Raw genomic sequence first — 14,066 nt, 5'->3', positions numbered from 1 at the left:
CTCGCAGCCCCCCCGCCCCATCCCAGCCGCCTCTACCTCATTCCCAAATGACATCACCCTGCAAGCCTCCTGTCTGCTTCACCCTCACGTGTCCCGCTCCCACTCCTTACCTCCCGGGGGGGAGGGGAGAGGCCACCCCCAGCAGCCAATGGGAGAGGGACCCAGCCCAGGGCGGGGGGCAGAGCCGCTGGGAGGGCGGCCGGGGGCTGCCGCCTGGGCTCGGCGCGGCTGACAATAGGGGACGCCGGCGCGGCGTGCCGGGGGAGGCGGGGCCGGGTCTCGGAGGGAGCAGAAAGAGGGGGAGCGAACGCCGCTGCCGGGCGAGAGGCAGGGAGCCGCTCTGCCGCCCCGCGGTGAGTGCCGGGCGCTGGGGCGCCTCCTGCCCGGCGCTGGTTCGGTCCCCCGCTGCTCTGCGGCGCCCGGAGTCCCTGGCGGGCGGCAAGTGGCTAACCGGGGCGCGGGGCGCACGGAGGCGCTTCGAGTTTGCCGGGCGGGCGGGCGGGCGGGCGGGGGCGGCTCTGGCGAGCCGGGCTCCCAGCCGCGCCGGTGGGCGAAGCCGCGCGGCTGGGGTTGGGGGAGACCCGCTCAGCCCAGGGAGAGGGGCCGGCTGCTTCCATCCTGCGCACGACGCTGGTTCATTTAACAAAGGGAGCGTCGTTCCCAGCCCCCCCCCCCTTAGCCTGGGCCAGCGTGAACCGAAGGGATTGTGTGTGTTGGGGGGGGGGTGTTGGGACCTACCCTGGAGCTGCAGCTTTTCCTGGCTCTGATGGGGCTCATTGACTAGAGAGAACCGGGGGCGGGGGGTCCCCCCCTTGCTTTCTCATAGCTCGTAGTAGAGAGATCGGGGCACGGGCGCTGGGGTTTTGTGGGAAGGGGGAGAGCCGCCGAGGCAGTCGCGGGGTTCAGCGCTGTTGGGCTTTTTGTCGAGTGAACTGAAGCAGTGGGGGTGCCTGGGGCTGGCAGAAGCTTCGGCCCTGACTTGATGGGAGTCTTTAAGGAGCAGGGCAGATGAAGATCGTGTCGCGATTCGGAGCGCCCTTCTGCTGGTGGTGAGCGGACTGAGAGCTGGCGGGGGGAAGGGGAGGTTGTGTGGGGTTTGGGGTGCAGGCAGAGAATTGAGGACCAGGAATCCTGAGGAGGGGGTTGCACCTCCAGCCAGCGGGTTGTGTGGCTAGTGACACAAGTGGGGAGGGGTTTGGGGAATGGAGATGCGACCCCTCCCGCCCCCGGCTTTGTGTGCCCAGTGAACAGAGCCATAGGTGGCGGGGACAGGAGGTTGGTATAGCTTCTTGCAGTGTGTGTGTCGGTGTTGGGTGAAAACGCAAAGTGCAGCTCTTCTGGGGTTTTATTTTTGGTGCTTGGCGAGAACTCGGGCGGCAGAACTCAACTTTTTGAATGTGATGAACGGAGAATTCAGGGAGCGTGGGTGTGTCTCAGTGGGTGGCTTTCTTCAAGGCTGTTCCTGGGGAGGAAGGGGAGCAGCCACAGGAGGGTTCTGCTGGAGGAATGACTTTATCTCATTCTGCAACTCTGCACATACTGCAATGTGAAATTGCCCGGATTCAGAAAGCCTCGTATTCCTACCTGATGTCTACTGTGATTCTGGCTACTTTCCTCTTCCAGAGGCTTTAAAAATCACAACCCTATGCGAGCTGTCTGGATGTCACAGAACATTTGTTCGCACTGGCAATTACTCCGTCCTTATTCATCCCCAACCTCCAGTAAGAGTTTCTCCTGGGGAGAAAGATGAGTAGAAACTGAATAAAAGGCTTCAGAATTTGGCTTGTTATTTGAGAAACATCATCTGCTGTAAGCTACACAAATTTATTAGACTCTAACATGCCACAAGTACTCCTTTTCTTTTTGCGGATACAGACTAACACGGCTGTTACTCTGAAACCTATGATTATTATGTACATTATAATATGTGGTAATAATTGTGAGGACTGCATGGTTAAACTATTTAGTCTTAACCAAGTTTTAAAAGCAAAAGAAGTGTAGGTGTTGTCACTAGGCAGGATTTCTTAGAGTGAGGTAATGTTTCTAAAAGATTTTCAGCAAGTCAAGGAGCAGAAGGAAGAAAGTCTGTTCCTTCCATTGGGAATTAGAGAGTAATCCCAATACAGTACTTAACCTCTGTGTACAGTGATTGCATTCCTCCCTCTCCCCCATATTTTGGGAGCTGCTTGATGAGTTAGGCCTTATCCCACGAGGTCCTGAGTGCTTTCAATCTTCAGGGACTTAAGGAGAAGTCGAGGATGCTTGTCACTTTTCAGGCTCAGGGCAGGTCGACACTAGAAATGCTACATCGGTGCAGCTGCGCTGTTGTATGTTCTATGACCGTGCTTAGGTCACGGTAACTTGCATTGCTATGGGGTGTGGGTGTCTTTTTCACTCCCCTGAGCGACATAGCTTAGACCGACTTATGCAGTAGTGTAGACCTGCCCTCAGAAAGGCTTTGATGCAATCCTTATAGGTGTCCAGTGAGCAGTTGAGGTTACTTGATGCCCCCCACCCTCCTTAATGCAGGTTGCTCCTATAAACAGGTGTAATCTGTCTAGAGAGAGGACAGCCAGAATATAGGAAAACATTAATGCTGCTATTCCAGTATTTGCTTTAGTTTATTTGAAGATTGATTATTTTTCTTTTGAACCTTGAGCCAGAATTTGGCCTTGTATACATACAACACCACATAATACTGAAAGTAATGGGTGGAGGGTGATAGCCAGGTGGATAGTTGTCATACCTGAACTCGGCAGGGAGACTGGATTTTTTTTTTCTCTTTTCAGATGTGATGCTAAAGCTACTCAGGTACCCGTCCTATATGTGGCATTGAAATAAAAGTTAAACCTGAGGAAGAAACCACTCTTGTAGAATAAGAACGTTAGTGCACTGACCATCATGTATATCTGCTCAGTGAATGTTATGGATGAGACCAGGTGGAGGAAATGGCATCTTTTATTGGACAAACTGTTGTTGAGAGAGACAAGCTTTGGAGCTTACATAGGGCTGCTTTTCAGGTCTTCTTCCTAGATGAGGAAGAAGTGTGTCTGTGTGTGTGTGTTGGGGGGGGGGAAATATAAATAGAAAGATTTGAATTTTCTAATACCTTAAAGATGTCAAGCCTGGTTTCTCCTCCCCCCTCCCCCAACAATTAGTTATTTACAAAAAATGAATGAGAGTTTTCTTTGTATCAGTTTGCTTGCAACAGTTTTAAATTCAGTGCTAACCTTCTCATCAAATAGGTCAGAGCTCCAAACATCTATCTACCTCACTATTACTAGCTATTTGGGGTTTATTTTTGTTAACATCTAGCTGATCAGAAAAATCACCATTATGTCAGACACTTGTGGTGTTTGCATGGAGGAAATCACTGGTCCTATGTTTTGCTCTCTCTAGACACTTATATGGCATTCATAAGTGTAGTATCTGAGTGTCTTCCTTGCTGACTTAGAGCCTGCCCTTCTACTCTCATCAAAGCCAATTGCAATATTCCTATTAACTTGAGAGGGGGCAGGCTTGAGTTCTTAATCCTGTTTACGGAGACATGTTTTCTCATTTTTCCCTTTTGGTGCAGCTGTCCTGCAAAGCTTTTCTTTTGAAAGGGTAACTTTTAAAAATCACCAGTGCAAAGTATGAGGACTGGATCCCTGCCTCAAAGAGCTTATAGTCTAAACAGACAGTTTACATGAAGTACAGAGGAAGGGGAAGCAACAGCAAGTCCAGTGACAAAGTACTCTGTTCACATATTTCAGAGTAACAGCCGTGTTAGTCTGTATTCGCAAAAAGAAAAGGAGTACTTGTGGCACCTTAGAGACTAACCAATTTCATGAAAAAACTTAAATTTGTTAGTCTCTAAGGTGCCACAAGTACTCCTTTTCTTTCTGTTCACATAGGAATTGCAAGTTCCTTTATCTAATGCTTATTTGGGATGAGGAGAGGTAGGGTTTAGAGGCCTTTTGAATTCGTATGTGTTTTCAGGAGGGTGTGACAGGATCCCTGGAGTGCAACTTGGAACTGGGGTACTGCTGAGCCCTCTGACCCACCAGCCTGCACTCCCTCTCACTGTTGTCTGGCAGTTACTGAATTTACACAGCCATCCACAAGCAGGAACACACCCAACCTAGTTACATGAATGCTTGTACCCAATGAACCCAACCAGCCACTCATGAACCAACAATAGAGAGGCTCCAGCCAATTCCTCCCCAGCCTTACACTCCGGGCTGTACCTTCTTGCCCTGGTCCGAACTCTGTAACTGAGCTGAGATTTCCCAAGCACTTCAAACAAAATACACTGTTTTAGGTAAAGTATAAAACAGATTTATTAGCTATAGAAAGATAGATTTTAAGTGGTAGGCATAAAGGATCAGAGAAAGTTAGCAAAGAAAATAAAATATAAATGTACAATCTAAATCTTAAACCTTATTACACAAGGCAGTATTTAGATCAGAATTTTTCTCAGCCCACTGGATGTTACACTTCTTAATGCACAGGCTTCTCCTTAAGCCCGGACCAATCTCCTCAGATTACCCTCACCTTCTCCACATTCCTGTTGCTTCTAGCATAGGTGTGGGGGAGGAGAAAGGTAAAGGCCTGCTGTTACTGTTCCCTATTTTATATCCTTAGTCCATGTGCCTAGATGCACTCGCCCAGACATGTCCTGGTAGGCTTTGCTGAGTGCCTGGGTTGAGCAATCAACCTGGTGTGGTCTGAGTCATAGAGTTGAGCAGTTCCCATTGTGTGGTGCTTGGGTTGCCTTCATAGAATTGTAAATCCCTGGATTACAACTCCCCTGCTAATTAATGGCCTTCTGGGTGGAGGTCCTTTGTATGTCACTAGTAAATGTACAGCATATTTCAGTAACACTGTACAGCAACTTTTATAACTTTATACACACTAATGATCTACATATTTGGCCAGAACAATGGGTTTCAGCAGATCGTGACCTTTCATATAGCATCTTACATGGCATGCTTTGTATGAAATATGACAATCTACGAATGATGAGTTTGGGGTTTTTTCAGGGTGCTATTTTGAAGTACAGTGTGTCACAGAGTCACTGAAGGAGAGGATGGAAGAATGGTGGAGGCATCCTGTTCTGTTTTGCAGATCAATTACGGTGCTTCAGGTAATCATCCAGACTTCAGAATGATTATGTGAACTGGAGCACCATACATTTGGTTTCTGTTATTAAAGCTAAAACAGGGGCTTTTTTGACCTCTTGCCTCTGATCTGGGGTGCAGGTTAAACAATAGCTTTTTCCCAGTGCAGTTTCTTTGGATGGTCTGTGCTCTTTGTACCTGCTTTAGTCCACTTCAACACTGAAATCAATGGTGTTAACATCAGTGGAAGAGTGCAACAAAGTAGGGCTCTCAAATGATAAAATTAATCGCGATTAATCACGAGATTAAAAAAAAACTAATCCCACTGTTAAAGAATAATAGAATACCAATTTAAATGTAGTGTAAATCTTTTTGGAGGTTTTTCTACATTTTCAAATATATTGATTTCACTTACAAAGCAGAATACAAAGTGAAGAGTGCTCACTTTATATTATTTTGGATTACAGATATTTGCATTGTAAAAAAAGATAAACAAAAGAGAGTGCAATCTACACGTCAAAGCATGAAGTGGCATATGAATGTTTAGCATATCTAGCATGTAAATACCTTGCAGTGCTGGCTATCACGGTGCCATGCAAACACCTATTCTCACTTTCAGGTGATCTTGTAACTAAGAAGCGGGCAGCATTATCTCCCATAAATGTAAACAACCTTGTTTGTCTTAGCGATTGGTTGAACAAGAAGTAGGACTTATAGGCTCTAAAGTTTTACATTGTTTTGTTTTTGAGTACAGTTATGTTAAAAAAAAAAATTCTACATTTGTAAATTGGACTTTCACGATAAAGGGATTGCACTACAGTACTTCGATGAGGTGAACTGAAAAATACTATTTCTTCTTTTACAGTGCAAATATTTGTAATAAAAATAAAGTGAGCACTGTATACTTTGTATTGTGTGGTGTTAATTGAAATCAGTATATTTGAAATTGTAGAAAACATCCAAAATATTTATAATAAATTTCAATTGGTATTCTATTATTACAGACGCTCCCCGACTTACGCAATAGTTCCGTTCCGGAACGCCTTGCGTAACTCGAATTTTGCGTAAGTCGGAAATGCATACCTGACCGTTAGGCCAACTCCCCCTCCCCCTTCCTATTTCTAGCTTATGGAACTTTTTCTGTAAATGCAGGTTTGCGTAAATCGTGTCTTGCATAAACTGGGGAGTGTCTGTATTTAACAGTGCAATTAAAACTGAGATTAATTGCAATTTTTTGATAGTTAATTTGGTTTGAGTTGATTGCTTGAGTTAACAGCAGTTAACTGGCATCCCTAGTTTGGTGAATCAGGTGCTTTATTTGATTTTATTTTTTTAAGAGATTTAGCACAACACTCTTTTTCTGTCCCCAATGATGTGTATCTTTCTTCAACACAGGAACAGACCATGTCAAAGGCTGTAACAGCATAGCATGTGTACTCTGTTTTACTCCTGCATTTGAAATTATTTGACAGTAGCACCCAGAGACCCTTACTGACAGTTGGACCCCACTGTGCTTGGCGCTGCACATAATATATAGTGCATGCCTTGAAGAGCTTACACTCTAAACAAATGAGAGAGGATGGGAGAAAGGAAGTACAATTGTTCCATTTTACAGATGGAGAACTGAGGTAAATGGTTTGTCTAAGCTGTTGCAGAGCTGGGAATTTAAATCTAGATCTTCTGTGTCCCAGTCCACTGTCTTCAGCACAAGACCATCCATCATCCCTGATTGTGTTGATGAAATGTCAACTGCAATCACTGACTTTAAAAAAAACAGAAATACCAAAGGTCAGAACAAAGAGTTCCAGTTTTGGTGTGGTTATAACTCCTTCTACTGACGTGTTGTCTGTCATGGTGGCAGTGATGGATTTTGGATTATTATTATTTTTTTTTAACTTTGGTAGAAAGAACAGTCTTCCTGATGCAATAAAACTAAAGCTTTATGGTTGTTAAAATACCTGCTAGCTCAAATGACACAAGTGTTTCGTACCCCTATCTAGCAGGGGTTCTCTTTTACTTTCTGATGGATTATGGGTTATGTTTTATTCATGAAGTGGGGGATGGGGAAGAGAAATAATTTTCATTCAGATAGTGGGGCTTTCAGATAGTGGTGTTTGTTACAATGTGTTCTTATATTTGCATATAGAAAGCTTTGTGGCTTGTGAAATACATATGCCTCGTCAGATCTCTTTTGCAACTGTTTATGCTAAATATGGTTCCAGATTTAATAATTCTCATTTTATATACATGCATGTGCCCAGACATGCACACACATTGTTTATTTTAAGGCCAGCAGAGATCACTATGATCCTCTCTCTCGCCTGTGTTAGGCAGGAGGTCAGACTAGAATTTTTACCCAGTGATTTTTCCAGCGGAGGGAATTAATGTTCACTCATACAGTACGGAAAACTATTCAGCACAGAAACTTGTGAATGAGTTAGAGCAGTGCTTCTCAAGCTATCTGATGTGGGGGACCGGCATTTTTTTTTCCAATGTGCACGCAGACCGGCAGCCGATGGCTCCGGTCCGCGGACCACTGCTTTGAGTACTGCTGAGTTAGAGCATGTCTTTTAGAAATACATCCAACCTCAATTTAAAGACTTTATGTGATGTTGGATTTACCTTTTTCCCTTTGTAAACTGTTTCAAGAATTTGTCTTATTTGGGGAAACTTCTATTTGGATCTGGAACTAAACAGCTCAGGTCCATCTTTAGTTCATACCAGTTCAGGATAAAGGAAAAATTAAGTTTTTTTTTTTTCTTTAAGATGGTATCCTACGCTTTAAGGATTTTTTTTCCTGCTATGAATTTGTTTACTAAGGCTAGGCACCAAATGATCTGTACTCTATTACACCAGTATAACCCATCGGAAGTCTATGCAGTTGCATGGGTATAACAAGAGACAGAACTTGGGCTGTTTTGAGGTTTTTAACAATTTGACAAGTATCTAGCTTTGTGTCTGTGATAGGGATTTAAAGTGCAATTCTTAGCTCAATACAAGGTGCAACTCAAAGTGAGTAGTCGTGCATGTGAAGGCATAATTGGGTTCTCAGACCCACGGGGTCAGGGGAAAAAAAATATAACAAGGCCCAGTGGATGATGTCCTGATGATATCCCTTCATTACACTAGTTCATTAAACCAGCCTCCTGGGCATGAACTTCTGTGACCCTTCACATTCAAAGATAAAGCTAACGGTCAGGTAACAGCTTGTCAGTGAGGGGCATATAATCTAAAGAGATTTAAAGGCAAACGGACACATCGGGCTTTGAAATGTGATATTGATTAGTTTATTAAAATTAATCAGACACTCAATTATAAAACTCCATTACATTGTGCATCTTTTCTGGAAAGAGAGTAATTTGCATATAGTGACCTGAAAGTGATGCAAATAAATATCATGAGTGAAATGCTCATTTTCTTCAGAAACTACAGAACATATTAAATCTTGATGGAACCTAGATTTCCTGCTTTATAACACATTCTTCTTAATGGACCAGTGACACCAAGCAGGTTAACACCGGCAGCATTTGCTAGCCAACAGGCATTCAGTGAGATGGTGCCAAATGTGAGTGTTCTATTACTGGACCAATGATATTGTAGTTAAAGGTCACCAGCAGAAGGGAGGTGGGGGAGAAATGAGCTTGTCTGCTTCGCTGCTTTATAAAGCGCTCCCGGAAGGCTTTTATTTTATATATAATGCTTGGAGGATTTTTTTTTTTAACCACCGTAGAGTCAGGTCTTGTACCCTAGAAGAATCTATGGATGAATGGAGAAATGGTAGGATTATGATATTATGGGCACTGCAGAAGAACAGCCTGGTTAGAGAGGGGAAGGGATTTTTATTTGATTGTTTAAAACTTTGTCACTTCTGGTTTGGTTGATATTTAGTTAACTAAAACACTTGGGAGAGAAACTTTCTTTAAGGATTTGACAACCCTGCCTTTTCAACTAAAGTCATACAGGAACTTTTGGGGGAAAAAAAAAAAAGCTGTCTTTAGGCACACTTTAAAGAAGGGAGAGAAAAAAGCAGTCCTCTTCTGCTTTGGAGGGCATCTTCAATACGGAAATGTTGCCTGTGAAGACCACTGGTCTTACTGTATGTTGCTCTATCTTGGTTCAAGCAGTATTGGTGACCTGATGGACCTTAGTGGTTAAAAAGATTTAGTGCTGGATTTCCAGCATGAATCCCTATCTATGCTTATCCCTATATTTTGTGGAGTTAAGTAACATCCTTAATGTTATGGGGTTTTTTGAGGATGATTTGAATTCCTAAACTCTGGAAGCCTGTTTCTAAAAATAGAAATTGTCCTAGGAATAGCCAGCTTCCACCTGAAAAAAACCGTAAGATGCAAAGTGAAAATGATATATTGGATGGATCACTATGTCTTTGGTGATTATCTTGTAGCAAATGATTATCCCCAGTGAATAACTTTTTCCTTTCACAAATGTTTGTATGAATTTTATTGCCAGATTCCCCAAGAGATTTTAAATTATTTGTTTCAGCACAGAAGTCCATTGATGCTTTCCTTACTCTATCCTGCCACCATGCCTCAATGCTGACCTCCAGGGCTAAGAAAATAGTTCAGTTGCTCTGTTTAGGGCTCCTGAATCCTAGTCACTGGATATCACAGGCTCCCAGAAGGGAACAGTTTTTATTCTATACCGGAACTTAACTTGCTGAGGTAACCTAGATATAAATGCTGATGGCAATCTGATTTATGAGCTAAGGCAGTGGTGTGCAAACTGGGGTGTGTGAAGAAACTTTGGCCTTTCACCCTTTTAAAAAACAAACACACACGCATCACTTTTTACAGCAGACTGACTTGTGCCCCATTACTTCTGTGCTGCTGTTGGCGGCAGCACTGCCTTCAGAGTTGGGCGGCTGGAGAATGGCGGCTGCTGCTGCCCAGGGTGTTCATGTTGTTTGCGGTGCAGGAGGATTATTTTTTTTTAATCCTGCTCCTGTCACACCCCACAGTACCCACTCCCACCTGCTTCCACATTGTTTATTGAAATTTTATCCCACATCCACTACTATGGCTCTGGGACCTGCGGGATCCCAGTCCCACTGTAGGGTGACATACATTTAGTAATAAAAACAAATTTTTTCATTCCTTCTGCCAACTTGCAAAAAACCTCCAGTTTCAGATTACAGGTAATGGGGCAGGGGTACGTGACAAATTCAGTGAACAGTAAAGGGGGTGTGACTATAAAAGTTTGCGCACCACTGACCTCTAAGGTATCCGTTCTTCCTTACGAGTACTTTTATTAGGAGTCTCTGTGATTGTTGCTAACTCTTGTGATCTATATCCTGAGTGTCATAATATTTGGTAGCTTTTCTTAGTCCTGCCTCCTGGAGGCGTTCAGTGTGCTGAGATTCTCAGCATTTGTTTAAAAAAACAAAGTAAGTTTCCCGCCCTAATGACTATGGTGAAAAGCTCAAAAAAGTGGCCCAGGTGCACTCTAAAGATGTGAAAACTAGTAAGCAAGTACTAAGAACATAAAATGAGATTAAAAAAATATATATATTACTTTTGAGAACCCAACTCATTATCTTTGTTGAATGTCTGGAGTTGGTAATACTGCCTTTATAAAGTATAATGAAGTTGCAGTAACAACATTGCTTAGTCTGCAAAAGCTCCATATATCCACTGAAATGTCCATTAGGCATCCTTGTGGGGAGAGAGTGAGAGATGTAAAACTGTTTGGGGGTGGGGAGAAGTGCTGCAGGACAATAAATGAGCATGTTGGATTGCTGTTGCATTGACCTAATAAAACCACTTAAATATTTCATTTCTGGTTTAAATAAATTCTCAATCTACTGCACCAGCCCACACATCTTTCTAATAAAGGGATTAGTAAAAACCCACAATTCTTTTAAATATCTATACTTTGCTATTTTAACCCATCACTTGTATATTTCTGACTTCCTTTCTTAGGAATTTAATGAATTTCACCTCTTTGTAATGTATTCCTCCCTGTGCCATCAATCCAGTGCCAAAAGGCACTGAGAATAGGGACATAATTGTTCCTTTAGGACCTGTCCTAATCCCCTGCTGATGTTCCCAAACAAGATTAAGAGATTTTTAAGCACAAAATTAAGCTGACCTTGTATCTTGTGTATAAGTATGTATATAATCTGTCAGGCTGGTTTCTCCCTTAAATCTAGAAGCAGTGCACTCACACCTTCTTGTCAACTGTTGGGAATGGGCCACATCCACCCTGATTGAATTGGACTTGTTAGCACTACAAAAAGTAATTTTCCCTCTGTTGATATTCACCCCTTCTTGTCAACTGTTGGGAATAGGCCACATCCACCTTGATTGAATTGGCCTCATTAGCACTGACCCCTCCCCCCAACTTGGTAAGGCAACTCCCATCTTTTCATGTGCTGTATATTTATATCTGCCTACTGTATTTTCCACTCCATGCATCTAACGAAGTGGGTTCTAGCCCACAAAAACTTATGCCCAAATAAATTTGTTAGTCTCTAAGGTGCCACAAGGACTCCTCTTTGTTTTTAATGAAAGCCCTGACACTAATCACTTTAGATGTAACTTGCTTAGGAAAAGTGTTAGGTTTGTGACTGTTTTATGTAAGCACTCTCGTACCTTCTGCTTCCTTCTCTCCCACCCCAAGTTTGTTTTTGTGCTTGCTTTCTACATTAAATATTTGTTTTGTCTGCCTTGTTTTTTCTGAAAGACTTTAGACAAATAGAGAACCAATACATGAGTGATACTGGAGACGCCAGTCAAGCAAAACCAATTAATTGAGAAGGGAAATGATATTTGAGACTGGGTTAAAGCTACACACACACACATATATATATATATATATATATATATATCTGAGAAACACTTGGGTGGAAAGATGTCTTAAATGTTCAACACTCTGACTCTCTTTAAGTCCAAAGCTTATAGTCCACATTTGGGATTGTCCAAGCAGTCTACCAGCAAAACTAAGCAAGGCCACACCTGATATTTCTAAAGGCAAAAAAAAGCAGACTTGTTTTTCTGTGCTGAAGAAAACCTACGCCCCTCCACCCCAACCTTTCACGCCTCCTGTATACGTGTGAAAAGCCAAACATGACACACAACCAGTTTTTGTTTCCTTTGTAGGTCACCTTTATGTATGTTAAAAATAAATCAGCTCTGTGGTACGTAAGAACAGCAATAAGTTCTTCAAGCTGTGTGTCCCGGTGGGTGCTCTGCTTCAGGTGCACAGGTGGCCCCCTGCGTCTTCCATCAAAGGTGTTTGGAAGCAGTGACTCTTTGGCTTGCAGAGGCACCTTACACATGCTTGCGGCCCACACTGAGGCTATATAGGGTTGCATGGGCAGACTGCCCTCAGTTCCTCCTCCATAACCTTGGCCTGAGCATTCAGAGTGCTCACTTCAATTGTCAGTCTTGCTTCGGCTAGCCTTTAGTTAAGTGAGGTTAGGGTTTAGTTAAATTTGTTTTCTAAAGAGGATTGTAATCTCTCTCCCCCCCCCCCCCCCGGGAGGTTCTCTCTCTGTTGAGGGGCTGTGCCAGGATCACCTGTATTCAAATGTTGTTTTACTTGCTAGGAGGCTATCCTGGTCCGCAGGGGTTAGTCCTGGTGCATGTATTGCCTGGGGGACACGCATGTCCCTCAGAAGTGCCCTTAAGAGCTGGGCCAGGAAGAACCAGGAGATTACGTTGGAACTGCTTATGATGGAGCAACCTCTTCGCCTGATCTCAGACCCAGCTCAGGGGACCCGCCCCCGTACATCAGTCTCCGAGTGACCCTCGTGCCCTGTCCACCTTGATGCTGTGTTCACCTCAACCTTTAAGGGAAGAGTCAGAAGGTCCTGGGAAAGTCTCTGAGAAAAGGAGTTCTAGTTCTCCTCCGAAAGAGCCTACTTCAAAAAGATCTCAAGTCTCTACAAAAATCAATCTGTTCAATCTGTCCAAGCCCTCAAGTTCTGGGCTGGACACCGCTAAGTCTCCAGAATCCTCCAGTACTGCTAGCACTCCTCAGACTCTGGCTCCTCCAGGAGCCACGACCCTCAGCATGCTTCAGTACCTAAGTCAACGTTGGTACCATAAAAAGTGACTGGGGCAGCAGAGAGAAGCAGCCTGTTTCTAGCAAGTTGATACTGATGGACCCCCTGTTACTTTTTCTGGTAGCCTGAATTGTGATTCCCCCAGTTACCACAGAAGTCCAAGCAAATGCTTCAGCCCATGATAGCTTAGAAGCAGTCAGCATTGTTGGTACCATTGACCTGCTACTGCAAGGGACCTAATTCAGTACTTCTAGTTCATCTGGTACTGCAGGAATTTAGATATTGGAAAGACCTATTTTTGTCAAATGAACCGGAGCCTCCACTCTTGATGGTACCAAGTGCCTTGGTAGCAAGATCCACATGGTCACTGGAATTACATGTCTCTCTGGTACTGCCTGATTTCCCCACCATTCTCTGGCAGAGCTCCTCTGTTGGATGATGAGCAGCAACTTTCCTCAGTCTCACACATCTTGGTGCAAGACCCTCCTACTTACCTTTATAGGAACCCTTTCCCTGACACCTACAAGGAGAGGGTTGACTTACAGGGAGGGGACAGATCTGAGTCCCCATCACTGGTATGAGCAGCCATGAATTCCACTCCATATTCCGAATTCCACTAAGTGGTCGTATTGGGACCCTTGGGGTGGCTGCCTACTGGTAGCAGCTTTCAAGAGCCCCCAGCCTCTCTCTTTAAGGTGCCACTGTACTCCTTGTTGTTCTCATCAGGACTGCCAGTCTCCTACCCCATCTATTCCTCCTTAACTACCTGAGCAGCTGGAGGAAACCTGTGAAGAGCAACAGGCTGTAGAAGACAAGGAGGCCACCCAAAAGAGTAATATTTCTCTTCTTCCCCAGATAAGGCCATGATGCCTTCCCCACCCTCTCGGGCCGATGACTTCAAATGGTTTCAGGACCTCACGAAATGGAAAGCAGATTCT

The 14,066-nt window shown here is 43.9% G+C and overlaps 1 protein-coding gene across 7 annotated transcripts in view; it reads left to right on the top strand.

Annotated features, from left to right (window-relative positions):
* Positions 1–269: 269 nt before the first annotated feature.
* PAK1 (p21 (RAC1) activated kinase 1) overlaps positions 270–14,066 on the top strand; it is a 115,054-nt gene continuing 101,257 nt past the window's right edge. For 3 of the 7 annotated variants that reach the window (XM_073335348.1, XM_073335300.1, XM_073335317.1), the window contains exon 1: positions 718–1,049. The gene's annotated coding sequence lies outside the window, so the exon portion shown is untranslated. Of the gene's footprint in view, positions 354–717; positions 1,050–8,859; positions 8,880–14,066 lie in introns of those variants that run through there. The other 4 variants (XM_073335307.1, XM_073335342.1, XM_073335313.1 and 1 more) reach the window with 4 other exon arrangements.

This window comes from Lepidochelys kempii, chromosome 1 (genome assembly GCF_965140265.1).
Source record: "Lepidochelys kempii isolate rLepKem1 chromosome 1, rLepKem1.hap2, whole genome shotgun sequence".
Classification (NCBI taxonomy): domain Eukaryota; kingdom Metazoa; phylum Chordata; order Testudines; family Cheloniidae; genus Lepidochelys; species Lepidochelys kempii.
Note: the sequence above shows the minus strand (reverse complement) of the source record. Positions and strands in the feature narration are given on the sequence as shown.